Below are 15,963 nucleotides of genomic sequence, written 5' to 3' on the forward strand. Positions count from 1 at the left end.
CCCCCAGCCTGAGCCAGAGCGTGGGATGGGCACGGTGGGATCCCCTGGGAGCAGAGTGGGGAAGGAGGAGGCTCGTGCTCCCCGGCTGCTGCAGGAACAGGACCCTCTGCCTCCCACCCAGACCCTCGAGCACATGTTCCATGTTTTGGGACAGCCTCTCTTTTGGGGTGGCCTCTCCAGTCATTCACTCCCTACAACAGCCAGGAAACTTGTCCAGCTCTAGATCAGCAGCTTCTGTCCCCCAGGAGTAAAGCTGAGCTTGGCCTTACTGAGTCCGAGCTCTTCTGCACAGATCCCACTGAACCCTCCAGAACTGCTCCTTCCATCCAGGCCCCCAGTGTGGGGATCCAAAGATGATGTGGAATTTTGAATGTGTGCAAGAAATCTCAAGTGTATCTTTTATTTATAAATCTTTCCCCCCCCTTCACTTTGGAACTCCCAAAGCAACGATTCAATGACGGTTTTGAAAGCAGGAAAGTTCTGTTTGAAAATACTTGAAAGGGTAGATAAGCTGTGCTAATCCATTCCCTGATCCTGTAGGCTGGGTGTTCATCACAGAACTGGGAAGGGTTTGCTCAGTGAAAGCAGTTTTTGGTGCCTCACTGTGTGTAACTTGTTCAGGAGCAAATTAAGGGGTTTGTGTTAATGAGTCACTGATTCTCGGAGCGTCTTCCCCGTGCCAGGTGCTGTGTGTGCAATGGGTGGGAGTGATTTTACCTGGGGATTTAGAGCACAGCTTACATCAGGAAAACTTGGAAAAGACAGTGCCAGGCCCTTGGTGTGATCCCAGTGCTCCAACGGGGGGGCAGGAGGGGTCTGGCCCTTGGTTTGACTCTGCTCTCGTTTAAAACACTCGTAAAAATTCATGTCTCAGTTTCTGTTGTAAATGACCCTGAGGTTTAAGTTAATCCAAAGAAGTAAAAGGCAACTTGCTTTTGAAATAGGAGTGAAAAGTGCACAGTGTGGGCTTCTCAGTTACCTCAGAGGTTCCTGCTGATTAGTGCTAATTCCACCAGCTGAGTGGGCTCAGGGTTTTTATTTAAATATGCCCTGAATAAGTGGCCTGGGGTATAAGAAGGCTGAGTTATTATCCAAAAAAAAGGATGTTCCCCCCAACTTCAGCAAACAGAAATGCTCAGTTCAGTGGAGAGGCTGTTCCTCTGTGTGGGACGTCACCACTGCAGGTCCTTGTGACACTCGACTGTCACACACTTCGTGCTGGCTCAGTGAAATGTTTTATAAACATTTCTGCAAGGCACTGGAGCTCAAGTCCTTAAAATGAGCCCAAATTTCTCTTTCACCACCTGGTTTGTTGGCTGACCTCGAAAAGTTTGGGTTATGGCAGCAGTATTTTGAAGCTCTGGGTATGGTGTTGGCTTTTCCAGTTGGCTTTTCATTGTTTTTCTTAATCTCTTCCTTGGAAAGAGCAATAAAAGTGCTTTGTCTGCTGCCTGTCAGCGTGACAGGAATCCTTTCCTTTGGGTAGTGATTTTATAGGGAAGTTTGTATGCATATCACCAAGCCTAGCTTTTAAAAACAGAGTGTGCAGCAGTTATTGACAGTATAGCGTGGCATTTTATTTTAAAAATTGGGGGAAGTTCCATGGTTTTTTTTAAGAAGTAGGTGTTTGAGCAAATAATGGAGGTACTTCTTTAAAATAAAAATGTTTATGCCACAGTTTGCATAGACATATTTCAGATGGAACATACAGGTTGTATCTTTGGGTATGTGATTTATTTTATCTTCTCAAAGTGTGGGTAAAGAAACTCTTCCATCTACTTCCAGCTTGCTTATGGGGATCCTACTTTCTATGCTTGCTAATGTATCAGGATTGAATTATCTTTCCAAAATCACAGTTAATTTGGGAATCTTTGTTATAAGTGAACTGTAAAATGTCTGAAATGCAGTTTTGGCCTTTTCTGTCGAGTGATCTCACAGCTTGAGGCTGCTGTCTTTAGGATTTATGGAATTTATGGGATTTCTCCAAGGAGAGGTACTGAAATACTTTGTAAGCTGGACTTGTTGCAGGATTCAGTCTGGAGTGACCTCCCCTGACACCTCTGCTGGCCTGCAGAGGGGGGGATTTTTAGGTTCAGAACACCATGACACATGTATATAATCCTATACAGATTTGTGCAGTTCAAAGCTTGTTTTCCATGTAAACGTACTCCTGGAAGGGTTAAATTCATGGCATTCTTGGATTCTTCAATGCTTCCAGTATTGGAACTGGTTCTTTTTTGCACATAGTAGACTTGGCTCATCTTTTGATATGATTCTTCAAAAAACCAAGTGCTGTTTCTGTGATATTGTATTATCTGAATCACCATATTTAACTTTTTTTTTTTTAAAAAGGTATCGTTTCTAATTGTTCTGTTCCTGTGGTTTTTGCTGGTGTGTAATTAAAAAAAATGAAATTTTTCTTTCCCTGGTTATTTAATACTTTAGCTGCCTGTAAATATCTCTTGTTAAGTGCTCTGGAATGTGCTGTAGAAGTTGTATTAGCTCAGTTTAAAGCATTGTTTGAGACCTATTTTGGTTTGGTTATTTCTATTAAATCCGAAAAATCACTCTTTCAATTTGAGTTTTCTTTTTTTGCACACCATTAGGTACAGATTCACGTCTGGCAAAAGACTTTTCTGACACCTGCAGTGTGGAAAACAGGGTGAAAATCAGGCTGCAGGAGCTCAGATGTGCCCAGCTGGCATCCAGGCAGAAAATGATTTGGCACCTTGGTGTGAAACACGGGGGTTTGAGGGTTTCTCAGTTTTTTTAGTGCTGCTGCTCATCCTGAAATGGGAGGGGACAGTTCAAGGTGTGCAGCTCAAAGGGCTGCAGTTGTGGGGATGGGGTGGGATGGGATGGGGTGGGATGGGATGGGATGGGTGGGATGGCATGAGATGCTTCCCAACAGAGCTGACAACGCTTCTGGGGGTGGTTTTGAGGGGTTGTTGCCCATGACCCTGCCCCAGTGAACACCAGGAGAATGAAGAGGGAGCTGACCTGGGTCGCTGTGTGACCCGTTGGGGTGACACCTCACCTACCCTCTCTGTCACCCCCTGCTCTGCACGTGGTTCATTGTTCTCCCTGTTGGAGATGGGGCTGTGGTGAAGGCATGGCCAGGGGCACTGGGTCCCTTTGCTTAATAAAGGTGTGGTTTGGTGTGTCAGGACCACCATGGACCAACACCATGTGTGGGTGATTCCAACTCCAGGGCACAACCCCTGGGTCCAACTGCACTGGAAGGGAGGAGGAGGAAGAGGAGGAGGAGGAGGCTGCTCCTGCACCCTCTGTACTTTTTACATGTAGTGAAAAAGCTGCACACGTGCAGTGCTGTTGGGTTCCTCCACCTTGGAACTGCAGTTTGGGGTGTGTGCCTTGAGCTGCTCCCCACCACTGATAAATCCCTTTTCTTGTGTGGATGTCACTACTGGAGGAGTCTCCTGCCTTACCAGAACTAAAAGCAGAATTGAGCCCACAGATCCTGGGCTATGGCCCAGTTCAACTGCAGCTCAGCAATTGGAAGTAGGGACTTGTCTGGTTTAAGGAGTCATGAAATGACTGCAGCTCCCCCAGGCACCAGCATCACTTGTGCTCCAGCTGACCGTGCAGACCTGCAAGAAGAGAGTAGTGTGAGCTTCACCTAAGCTAAAATTACCTCTGAATGATTTTTTTGCAACCAATGACAGGCCTGGTAACCTGGAATGGCAGCCAGCTTGGGGGTGTGTCTGTGCTTCCATAACCTGTGCAGCTGGTGAAGGCTCTGATCCAAGCAGGTCTGTTCTGTATCAGCATTTCCCTCCGGGCTGTAGCTCAGAACTAACCTGCATTTTTCTCTCACTGTTTGTTTATTCTTTGAGTGCTTGTGGTGGGTCAGTGTCACAGGAGCTCCATGATGAGAGAGCTGTGTTCTAGGAGAGGTTCAGTTGCCTTCACCAAAGCACAGACCTGTTCCTCCTGAACAAAGAACTCCCACATTCCCACCGAGCACTCGCGTGGCCTCTCCAGCCTCTGCAACCACCAGCAGAGGAACAGGTGATTTGAAACTAAACCCTTGCACTTGGGATGGGTTTTGCTGCCAGACCAAACAGTGGCAGCAGGAGGTGGTGCTGGCTGTGGATGGGTGGCTGGATGCCCTGCTCACCCTCCCGACCCCTCCGGGGCGGGACCGGGGCTCTGCTGGCAGAGGAGGAGCAGCGGGGAGTTCTCAGAGGGGTGTTTTGTTTCTCTTTGCCAGCTGCTGCCTCGCCGTGTCCAGAGCACTCCCAGTCCATCTGCTCCAGCTCTGCCAGCCCATCTGCTCTGGCTCTTTTGGTGGGTTGGTGTTGGCCCTTGTGGCTGGACTGGCATCTGTTGCTTTCAGCTCCTCTCTTTGACTCCACTCAGCCCCTGGATTCCCTCTGTAGGCTTGCCTGGATTTTTTTCCTTTACCATCCAGGTTTTAATTCTCCTGCCTTGCTCCAGTGACACTGAGCTCTTCACCCCATCACTCAGTGCTGCAATGCAGTTGCCAATTTTTATTTCCCCTCCAGGGGAGCATATCTGAATTTCCTCTTCCCATCCCAAAATTCTACCAAGAGTCAGAAACTGCTGCTAAACTGTTCAACCCCTTGCTGCCATTGTAGAATTCACATCTACTATAGAATCCCAGAGTGGTTTGGGTTGGAAGGGACCTTAAAGGTCATCTCATTTCACCTCCTGCCATGGGCAGGGACACCTTCCAGTATCCCAGGTTGCTCCAAGCCCTGTCCAACCTGGCCTTGGACACTTCTAGGGATGTGGATATCTCTGTAGACATGTATATGATTTTGGAGTTAGTGCCATTTTTCTCTGAGGGTTGAGATGGTGAGCCTGGATCTCCAGACCACCAGCCTTCTTTCTCCTTATTAATTTCCTTCACCCTCTGAGCTCTCTGGGTCACTGAGCAGGCTCACAGGGGCTGAACTGCATCCCATACCATTCTCCTGTCCTTTCCTCCATGTTAGTGGAGCAAATTGTGCAGAATGGAGCACTGAACACTGAGTAAATTGCTCTTTGCCAAATTACCTTCCAATGCTTTCCATGGGCTGGCACTGCAGCAAAGTGCTGGGTGATCTCCATGGTGGGTTAATGCTTGGGAACTAGGATAATGTTTGCTAAATTAGCAGGGACTAAAAACAGGGATTATAAACTCCTGCTCCTTTCATTAACACATCAGAGATGAGCACGTTTAGCACAGAACTTTGATGAGCAGATCAAACAAGACTCACAGAGCACTGGGTCACCTCAGCTGAGGGTGCTGGTGCCTGGGGGACTCCTCACCAAGGACCTGGCAGGGTGTTCAGGGGTGAATCTGCTGCTTTGTCCTGACACTGAGGCTCATCTTCCATCCCTGGAAGTGTTCAAGGCCAGGCTGGATGGGGCTTGGAGCACCCTGGTCTCATGGAAGGTGTCCCTGCCCTGAGGGACCAGACCCACCTGCACAACCAGAGGCCACTGAGCTGGGCTGGATGCAGCCACCCCAGCTGAACCTGCCCAGCACCTGGCTTGGTGAGAGTATCTTTATTTTTTTATCTTGTATATCAGAGATAACCACAAAAGCCTTTTGTGGCAGAAGAATCGCTCAGAAGCGTTTGGAAATCGTGTCTTTTGAGGATTTCACTGCCGGGAATATGGGGCTGGGATGTGCCTTTAGGCTGTGGGATCTGTGTGGCACTGTGTGCCTGCTTAAGATCACTTTCCTGTCAGGGAACAGTGAGCTCTGAAAGTGGCTTCTGGAGCCCCCATTCTTTTGGAATTGTGTTTGGAGCCGTGTTCAGTGACGGGCTGCAGAGCACGATCCGTGCCCTGGATCTCACAGGGCTTTGGCTGTTGACTGCAGAGCGAGGTGCAAAACTCCAAACTGAATAATCTGTTTCCTCTTGGAACTTGTCTGTGTCTCCAGGTAATCCCAAATGCAAGTTCTTTATCTCTGCTGGCCCAGATGTTTCCAAAGGAGGGAGATGCTGCAGCAGCAAGTCCCGGCAGGATGGTGCAGGGACCACACTCAGGATGAATTCTGTGTTCTAAATGAAGACAGATTATCTGCCCACCTGATGTTTAATCAGCTCAAGACCACGGGGAAGGTGCAGGTAATTCAGAGGTGTGTTGGGAAGCAGGGAGTGCTCTGGATAAGCAGCCTTCTGCCATTGGACACACACCCTGTGTGAAGGGGGGGATCCCAGCGTGTAAGTTGTGCATCATTCTGCCAAGAATTTGTGAATTAACTGTTCATTCCTTAAAACCTCTTACATGGATCGTGTCACCAGATGGTGCTCTTAACCCAGCCCTCTGCATGCTGGGCTCTGAGGGAACGAGTTTTGTCTCGGGAAGAAACTCTTGGCTTTGAGTTCTGCAGGTGGGAGAGGGACCTGCTGAGGACACGTCTCCTCATGGGTGCAGGGCTGAGCTCAGGGAAAGCTGGGAAAATATTTTCATTCTTAACGAGTTCCTGTGACATTTCAGCTCTTTTTTTGTCTGTAAGATGGAAAGAAATGCTGAGCCATATTAGCCTCGTTTTGCTGCTGGATTGGTTTTATACACAAAGATTTTGTTAAATGCACCAGAAAAGAGGAAATCCAAGGCTTTATTTTGTTCAAATCATAGTCCAGAGGCAGCTGTTACAGGGAGCAAAACCGTGTGATGAGTTGGTTGCAAATACAATAGTGAGGGAAAGGCAGGAGGGGAGGGATGATGTGAAAGTGGAGACCTCCTGGCCAGGCTGTTGGTGCCTGGTTGTTCCACCAGGAATGAGGATCAGCTGTGGAACAGGCACAGACAAGTGGGGAACAAACAGAAAATGTGGGATGTAAAACAGAGCTCTCTGTGCCATGGATTTATAACCACTTTGGGCTCACAGAATGGTTTGGGTTGGAAGGGACCTTACACATGAAATCACGTGGAGATCACCAGCTGCAGTGGCAGCCCATGGAATGCATTGGAAGGCAATTTGGGAAAGAGCAATTTACTGAGCACTAAGTGCTTTGCTCTGCATGATCTGTGGTTCCTTACACCCTCGGGCCAGTGTCCATGTTTGAGTGGGATGTGGTGACCTGGGGGCTTCAATCTCATCCGTTTCTTTCTCCATCTCAGCCTTGACAGAGTGCTGTGGTTCCTGAGCCTTGCACAGGAAAAGCTGGAAATGCTGGGCATAGCTGGAAGCAGCAGCAGCAAGGATCCCCTGCCTCCTGCCCTGGGAAGCTCCATGAGCTCACATCCCCAGCCTGTGACCTGCCTCCTCTGCCCCCTCTTCATCACTGTGACTGCAAGGCATGGGTGGGCTGCTGGAGCTTTCAGCAAGTGTCTGTGGAGGTCACCAGCTTTGTTCCCCTGCCTCTGGCAATTATAAATGGACCATTTATTCATTAAAATCTGTTGCATGGAACATGTCAGTGGATAGTGCCAAAAAGGAGCACCAAGGAACTTCTCATTTGAGAACTTCTGGGCTTCTTGTTTGAGCCCTGGGTGCACTGCTGAGACCTGCCCAGGTAGGAGATGTGACTCCTCAGTCACCTTCTGTTGCTAGAAGTCGTGTCTCGAGGTCCCATTTCATGAGCAGAGCCAGTGCCCAAGCCAGTCACCACTGCAGCTGCCACAGGTTCGCTGTGTGCTCTGAGATGGGAGGTCTGAGCATCACCTGCAGGCAGGAGCCCTGCTCTGGTGCTTCTCTGGGGTCTGTGTGTTCCTGGTGCTGAGCAGAGTTGAGGGTTGGTGAGACCTGAGCCTTCCAGGGATCCCAGCCCTGGATTTTTGTGCTGAATCAGGATCCTGGATGTGTTGATCCTGCTTTGAGCTCAGGCACAGCTGAACTGGGACACTGAGTGTTAATAATGCCTGTGCTGTGGGCTGGACTTTCACTGTGTCCATGTCTCATCCTGCTGCCTGGCACTGAATGGAAAGGAAGGGTATAACTACCCAGAATGGGTTAAGGAACAGGAATTAATTCTGGAAAGACAGGCAGAGCCAAAGTTGGGAATACTGAGACATTTTGGCTCTTCCATCAGCACATTGGAGCAGCTGATGGGGCTGTGGGTACCTGTGTGTGCTCTGGTTCTCCTCTCAGAGCTACAGTGTGTTCCTGCCTTAACCACCCTCGTGCCATGCTCTCCTTCCCTCTGGAAAACATGATTAGTCAGAATGTGTTGCCAGCATTCCGTGCTCTGCTGTGTTATTTGGAAGTTCCCTTTCCCAGCTTGGTGCCCAGAGCTCAGGCTGGTCTTTGTTAACTCCTCAGTTCCCTTTCACCACAAGTGAGCTGGTGCTCGGTGTGCTGCTGGTCCCTGGGATGACTGTGGACATGTCAAACCAATTTAATCTTCTGCCCCATTATAATCCATCCATTTCTCCTCCATTTACACACAGATGTGGGATCCTTTTAGTGGCTGAGCAGAACACAAACGTGCCAGGCCATCTCATTTGCTGCTGGCTGCTGAAAACTGAATTCTGTGGAAAGTAATTCAATTATGCTGCTGGGTCTGGAGACTCTGTCTTGCCCTGTGCTTCCAAGGACCTTCCTGCCTTTCCTGGGTGAAGGGCACAGTGACTGGCTTGACAGGAAGGCTTTCTGCAATCATGTCTGAGGCATGATTTGTGGGGCCACATTTGTAAGGTGACCCAAGCCAGCCTGTGATTCTGTGATTCTGTTGTGGGCTTTCCTGCTCTGTCCATGAGCAGCTGGCAAGGACACCCTTATTCCAAAGTGCAGGACCTGATGCTCCTCTTTGCTGGGATGTGGAGCTCTGGGGAAGTAGATACAGCAGAAACCAAAGCTTGGGAAAGGCCCATGTGCTGAATGGCTTAGATGACTCTGGTTGTGTTTCTCTGTGAGGATCCTTGGGGAGATGGTTGCCAGCACATCTGTCATTTAGGATGCTGTCTGTTGTCACCCGTGGAAGGAGATTATTAAGCAGTGAAGTGATTGGAAAGGGCTTTCTCTTTTTCCTCTTTATTAATGGGAGTGTTGCAAATGCTGCTCTGGGCTCCCAGGAGAGGTCCCTGCAGAGGATGCTCTGGGGGTGAGCTGGACATGGAACAGATCCTTGACACAGGTCCACATGTCTCTAGCCAGGAAAACCACTTGGATTTTTGGCTGTGGGTTGTGAAAGAGATTTGGGATAATTGTCCAGGATGAGCTGGGAATGCCTGTGCTGCTGGACCCACAACACACCTGACACCACATTCCCAAGGGCAGGGAAGTGCCCTTGGAGGAGTAGGAGAGACAGACAGGAGTTAAGGAGGCTTGGTGGCCAAAGACTTGGAGCTGAGCTCTGCTCAGATGGGCTGGATGCTGCAGAGATGGACTGTGCTGGGGGATGTGGGGCCAGGATGTGGAGGGATGATGTGGAAGAATTTGGGATGATGAAGCTGGGGTGATGGAGGATGGTGGGGGGTGATGATTTGGAGGGATGATGTGGTGGGTGATGTGGGGGGATGCCAGGTGATGGTGTGGGGTGATCTGAGGGGATGATGTGGGGTGATGACACAGAGGAATGCAGGGTGATGGTGTTGGGGGGGATGCAGGATGATGTGGGTGCTGATTTGGGGTGATGTGGGACAGCAGCACTCCAGGAGTGGGAGCTGCAGCCTCTGGAAAGCACCACTGGAGAGGAGACAACCCCGTCCTTTAGGATGTTGGGTGGGAAGCACCAGCACATGGAAAGCAGCTCCTGAAGATCCATGTTGCTCTCAGGAGGCTGATGGAGCAGGTTAATCAAAGAGCTCTCAGGTTTCTTTTCACATGTTAATATTCTCCTGAAATAAAAACATTACAGCATTTTCTCTCCGAGGCACAATTGTGCACCATTGGTTTTGTTTTCCCTGTTATAAAATACTCCTATTTTTATTACTTGTATTTCCATTGGGAGGGATAAAAATAACTAGAATACAGCAAATGCTTTGTAAGCACACCAGGGGAAAAAAACTCCTTATTTCCCATTACAAATAACAACTTGGTGTGTTTCTTCCAGAAGGTTGAGATTAAATATATTCTGCTTTGCCTTTTGGTTTCCATGAAAACACTTGTGGTTTTAAAGCCTGGGATAAATCCAAGGAATGTTGGGGCTTTGGACCTCCTGCCCTCTGTGCCAGGTGTTACTGAAAGGTGGTTGCAGATGGATGTGTTCAGTCTCTTACTGTGCAGACACATGGAATTTTTCCAGGGTCTTTTATCCAAGTCTCTTCTTTCCTGATGGAAATGGTGCTGAGATAAAGCCATATGCTGTGTGGTCTGGGGCTGTTTCAAATCTAAAAAGACTCCTCATCTCATGGCTGCTGGAGCTGGGAATTGCTGACCAAACCCTTGTCCTGCTCTGGAAACAATGTCACCAGAGATGACCTGGAACCTGCTGGGATTTTATATATATATATATATATATATATATATATCAAAGGGCTTCTGCTTCCTTGAGCTCCAGTGGGAGTGGGAGAGCAAAGGCTTCCTGGGAATCTTTAGCACTTTATAACCAAAGACAAATTTTAATCTGTCTTCTGGGTTCTGACACCAGCACTTTATTGGCCTCCGAGCAAAGTGCAGTCTTTTAAAAATAAATTATGCAGTGACACTGATAATGGTGTTCACATCACAGAAGGTTGAAAGAGACCCTAAAAGCAGCAGTTTTTCATCTGTGCTCAGAGAAAAGATGTGTTAAAGCCTGTCATTAACATTTAGGCAAAGGGCACTTTGATCTTTCTGAGAGCTGTGTACCAACAACAGCCACGATTCAGGTTTTGACCTGGGGGAGACAGGGCTAACTATTTAAATCAGGCTGAGGGATTGGAATGGGTCTAATCCCAGCCTAATATTCATTCCTGTGATGTGGTACCATGTCCAGGTGTTTGCTGCCATAACCTTCCTGCAGTTTAGGTCCCAGATAACCCCGGGCTGACAGGGGGCTGGCAGCCTTTAGTGGCAGTACCTGGCACCGGGACTGGCACCAGGATGTCAGGTCATGGAATCGTGGAACATCCTGAGCTGGAAGGGACCCACGAGGATCATCCAGTCCAACTCCTGGCCCTGCACAGACACCCCAACAATCCCACCCTGTGCCTGAGAGCGTTGTCCAAACATTCCTTGAGTTCTGGCAGGTTTGGGACCGTGACCAAACCCTGGGGAGCCTGTTCAGTGCCCGACCACCCTCTGGGGGAAGAACCTTTTGCTGATATCTGGCCCAAACTGCCCTGACACAGCTCCAGCCGTTCCCTCAGGTCCTGGGCAGGTACCTCAGCCTGGCCCTGGGGCTCTCCCTTAGTTATTTATCTTTGAGGGTGTGCTCAAAGCCACCCCCTGCCCAATCCCATCCCAGCTGATACCATCACCCATCTGAGGCTGCTGGAGCAGAAATGGCTTTTCAGGGCTTCCAGCCCTGCCAAATCATTCTATAACTCTTCACCTTGAGGATATGCAAAGATTCCAGGTCAGTAAAATGTGTTTCAGAAATCCCACCATCAGGAAAAAGTTTTTGATGGCAGTCCCTGCCCCTGGAAACCTTCCTGCCAGGATGCACACAGCTTCAGAGCAGCCTGGCTTTGGGCTCCAGTTCTGTGTGCAGTACCCTGCGATGCCTCTTGGACCCGGTGCTTTTCAGGACACTGAGCCACGTTTATCCAACGAATGCAATGCCCAGAATGCCTCGCTGGCACTCCAGGGCAGGAGCTGGCAGCAGGGACTGCCACCCCCTGCCGAGGTGGCCTTTGGGCTGAGCAGGTTCCTCCCGTGCTGTGCCCAGGAGGGGAATGAGTTATTTATCTTTAAACATCACATCCTGGAGTTTGCTTGCAGTGCAGTCCAGGGACTGTCAATTTAGGCCACAAATTCAGGATGATTCCCTTTCCCTTTCCCTTTCCCTTTCCCTTTCCCTTTCCCTTTCCCTTTCCCTTTCCCTTTCCCTTTCCCTTTCCCTTTCCCTTTCCCTTTCCCTTCCCCTTTTCCTTTCCCTTTCCTTCCCTTTCCCCGTTCCTTTCCCCTTTCCCTTTCACTTTTTTCCCGGTTTCACTTTCCCTGTTCCCTGTCCCTTTCACTTTCCCCTTTCCCTTTCCCTTCCCCTTCCCCCTTACCCTTCCACTTCCTCCCTTCCCCTTTTCCCTTCCCCCTTCCCTTCCTTCCTTCCCTTCCCTTCCCTTCCCTTCCCTTCCCTTCCCTTCCCTTCCCTTCCCTTCCCTTCCCTTCCCTTCCCAAACCTTCCCAAACCTTCCCAAACCTTCCCAAACCTTCCCAAACCTTCCCTTCCCAAACCTTCCCTTCCCTCCTCCCTTGATATTCAAGGAGAGGAGTGTCTAGAGTTGAATAATTGCTCCCAAAAAGTTCACACAGGGATTGAACAGCCAGGGGAGACTCAGCACACACGAGGAGGGAACCAGCACCTCCTTTACGTTCCTGCTGTCGCTCTGTGCAAAAGACTCGATACTTAGCACAGAGTAATTGGTGTTTAATTCTATTGGGCTTAAAACTAAATTTTACTGCTCTGTCTCCACAGGATGGGGTGCTCTCCTCCCCTGTGCAGGCAGGGATGAGGACAGGGACACATCCCTCCCCTGTGCAGGCAGGGATGAGATGAGGGTGTTGGGTTTCTCCCTTTCCCACAGCACCAGCCCCCACGGAGATGTGTGTTAAGGGCACAGCAATCCACGCCGTGTTCATCCACAGATGGCACATATTGCTGCTGCCAAAGGACCCAGATCAACGTCATTTTTCCTGGCAAGAAGCTCCAAATCCTTTGTGAGCTGTTTCCAATTATTATATTAACTGGGAGAGTAAACAATGCCGTGCTATTAGTTAGAGCTGGCATAAAGAAATGCTGCTGCTCCCTCTCCAGGCTTGATGATTATTTAAAAAATAATAATAATAATATCAGCTTCAAATAGATCCTGGTTCAAATTAAATGAATAACTTGTTCTGGCTCAGCTGGACAAATATAATTGTGATTCCACCTTAGTAGCCCACATTCATGGAATCATGGAATTGTTTGGGTTGGAAGGGACTTTGGAGCTCGTCTCATTCGCCCCCCTGCTGTGGGCAGGGACAGCTTCCACCAGACCAGGTTGCTCCAAACCCCAGTGTAAATCACCTCCAATGAGCTCTGTCTGGAGCACACCCTCCTTAATCCAATTGCAGTGTGCTCCCAACTTCCCAATTCCTCAAATGTTTGTGTAATGTCTCTGGTGCTTGGCTTCTGCTTTACTGGAAGGAAAATGATCCTCTTTTCTCCCTCTCAGGTTATTAGGAACTTTTCCACTTCCAGCCTTGCTCCCTGAGCAGTGTCTGCAGCCTCGAGCTGCCACAAGCTGCAGTTTTCCTCCTTTCCTTACAGTTTTCATTCCTTTTGTGTTCTTGTCCGCAGTGATTATTTCAGAGGTGACTCAAGAGCTGCTGTGTTGCCCATAACTCATTTCTATGTGTAATGCAAGTCTGTTGAGCCACTTTCCCCCAAATTTATTCCACTTCCCAGGCTGCTGTTGTGTTTAACTGCCTCTCTGGATGTGCCATCGGGCCACTGGATGGGGGGGAAGGTAAATGAGGGGAAGCCATCCGTGCTCTCTGAAAGGCCAAGGGAATGCAGCTGCAGGGAAAAGCTCTGCCAGCCACTGCAAATCCCAAATGCCGGGGTGGGTGTGGGTGAGACTGCTCTGCCCAAGTCCCTGGAGCTTGGAAAGGGGCCACTTGTCTGGGTTGTTCATCCTGAGAGGTGGAAACACGACTTTGGGAGCAGTTTGGCCTCCAAGTACCAATCGAGTCCGAGGCAGCTGGAAAAAGGATGCTCCCTGTGGGGGTGGTGGGAGCTGCAGGGTCAGGGGATGGGATCTGACTTCTCCAGGGCTTTTCCTGGGCTGCTCCACGCGGCAAAGTGGGAGCTTCTCAGTGGGACACGAGAGGGAAAACCCTGTATTCCAACAGCTGTGTGTGTGTGGACGTGGGAGAGGAGAAGTGGGATCAAGAGTCCCTCCTTGGGAAAAGCAGTGTTTGCATTTTCAGCTGTGGCAGCTGTTTTGCAGCCTGTTGTGTTGAGCAATAGAGAGTGTGTGTGACATAAATCCAAAGGTACAAAGTGCAAAAAAGGTCTGGATTTTGCTCTGAAGAAATATTTGTTGAGATCATGGATGCTAATACCAGGGCCTGCTGTTATTGGTACCCAGCGAGCCTGGAATCCTCTGATATGTAAATCAAGGTGAATAATCGACCCAAGGTGACTTTAAATTTAAAAGTAAAAAGTTCTTGCTATTACCTTTGTAATAAAATTAGCCTTTTTTTCCCAAATAATTGAATTTTATTATTGATTTCTGTGTTACAAGCCCTCAATTGGGCATTAACCTTTTTCAAAGGGTTTGGTCGGGGTGTTTTTTTGTCTGTTGAAATCTCTTTAAGGTAAATTCAAATTTCAAATGCAACACTCGACTGATGTATTCCAGGAATTCCTCTCCTGGTGCCAGTTTTGGTGGCTCAGGCAGGAACTGTTGCTGTGCTGGAGAGATGACGTGATGCCTGGGGCTCATTTGCAACCCCTTGGGTGCAAATCTTTTGGATTTGGGAATTTGGGACACAGATGCCCTGGAGGAGGCAATGAAAGGAGGAGCAGAAGAGAGTTGCTGCTCCCTCCCCAGCTCCTGGTCTTTCCTGGCAGCTCAGGTATCCTGGCAGGTGCCAACAGCTCTTGTGAAGCATCACCTGAGATGCCTGTGCACGTGCCAAGGCTGACACAGGTATCACTTATGGGTCCATGGGCATCATTTATGGGTCCATGGGTAAAACTTACAGGTTTCTGTGGGGCAGGGGGCAAAACTTTCCCATTTAGAAAAACTTGGGGAGACTGCAGTACACATCAGAGGTTGTAGAGGGTAAGGCCCAGCCCCAAGTAGGTGTTGTAGGGACCCAAATCTCTAAAGACAGGTTTGAGGCGTAAAATTCGAGTGTCAAGTTTCTTAAAAAGATAAGTAAGTGGGTGGTTTTAGTGAGTTTGTCATCAAATATAATGCAAACTATACCTGAGCTTGGAGTGCTTGGGAAATTACTGGTTTAGCTCCCAGCCTTGCAGTGTCTGGAATCTCTCCTGGGTAAACACAGACCTTTGGAAGCCACGGGGCTGCTGGCAAGAGGTTGGTGATGCTGGTATTGGCTTGCAGGTGGTGAACCCTTCAGGAACAGTTCCTAATCTGCAGTTGTGTCTCAACCTGTTGGCAGCAGCAGGTTTATGGAGCACTGACTGGGAGGTGGTGGTGTGTAATTAGAAGTGGCTCTCTGTGGCCAGCTGTAGGATATTGCTGGGTTAATAAAAGGTTTCACTCGTGTTGTCTTGGCAACAGAAGTTTTTGGGAGGAGAAGTGCTTGGCAGGTAAGTTGCTCTTGCCAGGCAGAGGTTGCCATGCTGGGCACAGAACTGTGGCAGGAGGGATGGAGGATGAGGTGTCCAAAACACATCACTCTGGGCAAGGAAGGGCCAGGGAGGCTAAAAGGGCCCTGATGCAGCTTCACAGGGGCGTTGGGAGATGCCTTTGCATCGCATGTGCACCTCAAGTGCCACCCACGCCCTTTGTGTCACAGTGAGTCACCAGCCCAACAGCTGGAGAAATTATCCAGCCTGGGAATCGGGGAGATGGAGCTGCTGGGAGGTTGGATGGAGGGCGGTCAGAGAAGCTCCAGGGCAGCCTCGTGCTGTGCTGGGTGCTGGTGTCACCCCTGGGACACTCATGGTGTGGCAGCTCCAAGTGCTTCGGCAGGTAATTACCAGGGAGCATAAACACCATGATCTCAGCACACTCTGCTGCCATGTGGGGCTGAGGGACCTGAGCAGCCTCAGCCCTGGCTCTCCAGAAGGCTCATTAGATTTGTAGAAGCTGCAAGAAGTCATCCTGCTGTACATAATTTTAATTGCCTGCTCCACAGTTGCTTCTTGGCCCGAGCCTGTCAGATGAATGCTGTGCCGCGTGGCACGACCTGCCTGCTAAGTTACAACAGGAATA

Source organism: Pipra filicauda, unplaced genomic scaffold, assembly GCF_003945595.2.
Source record: "Pipra filicauda isolate LSUMZ 115617 unplaced genomic scaffold, ASM394559v2 scaffold249_size1133689_pilon, whole genome shotgun sequence".
Lineage (NCBI taxonomy): Eukaryota > Metazoa > Chordata > Aves > Passeriformes > Pipridae > Pipra > Pipra filicauda.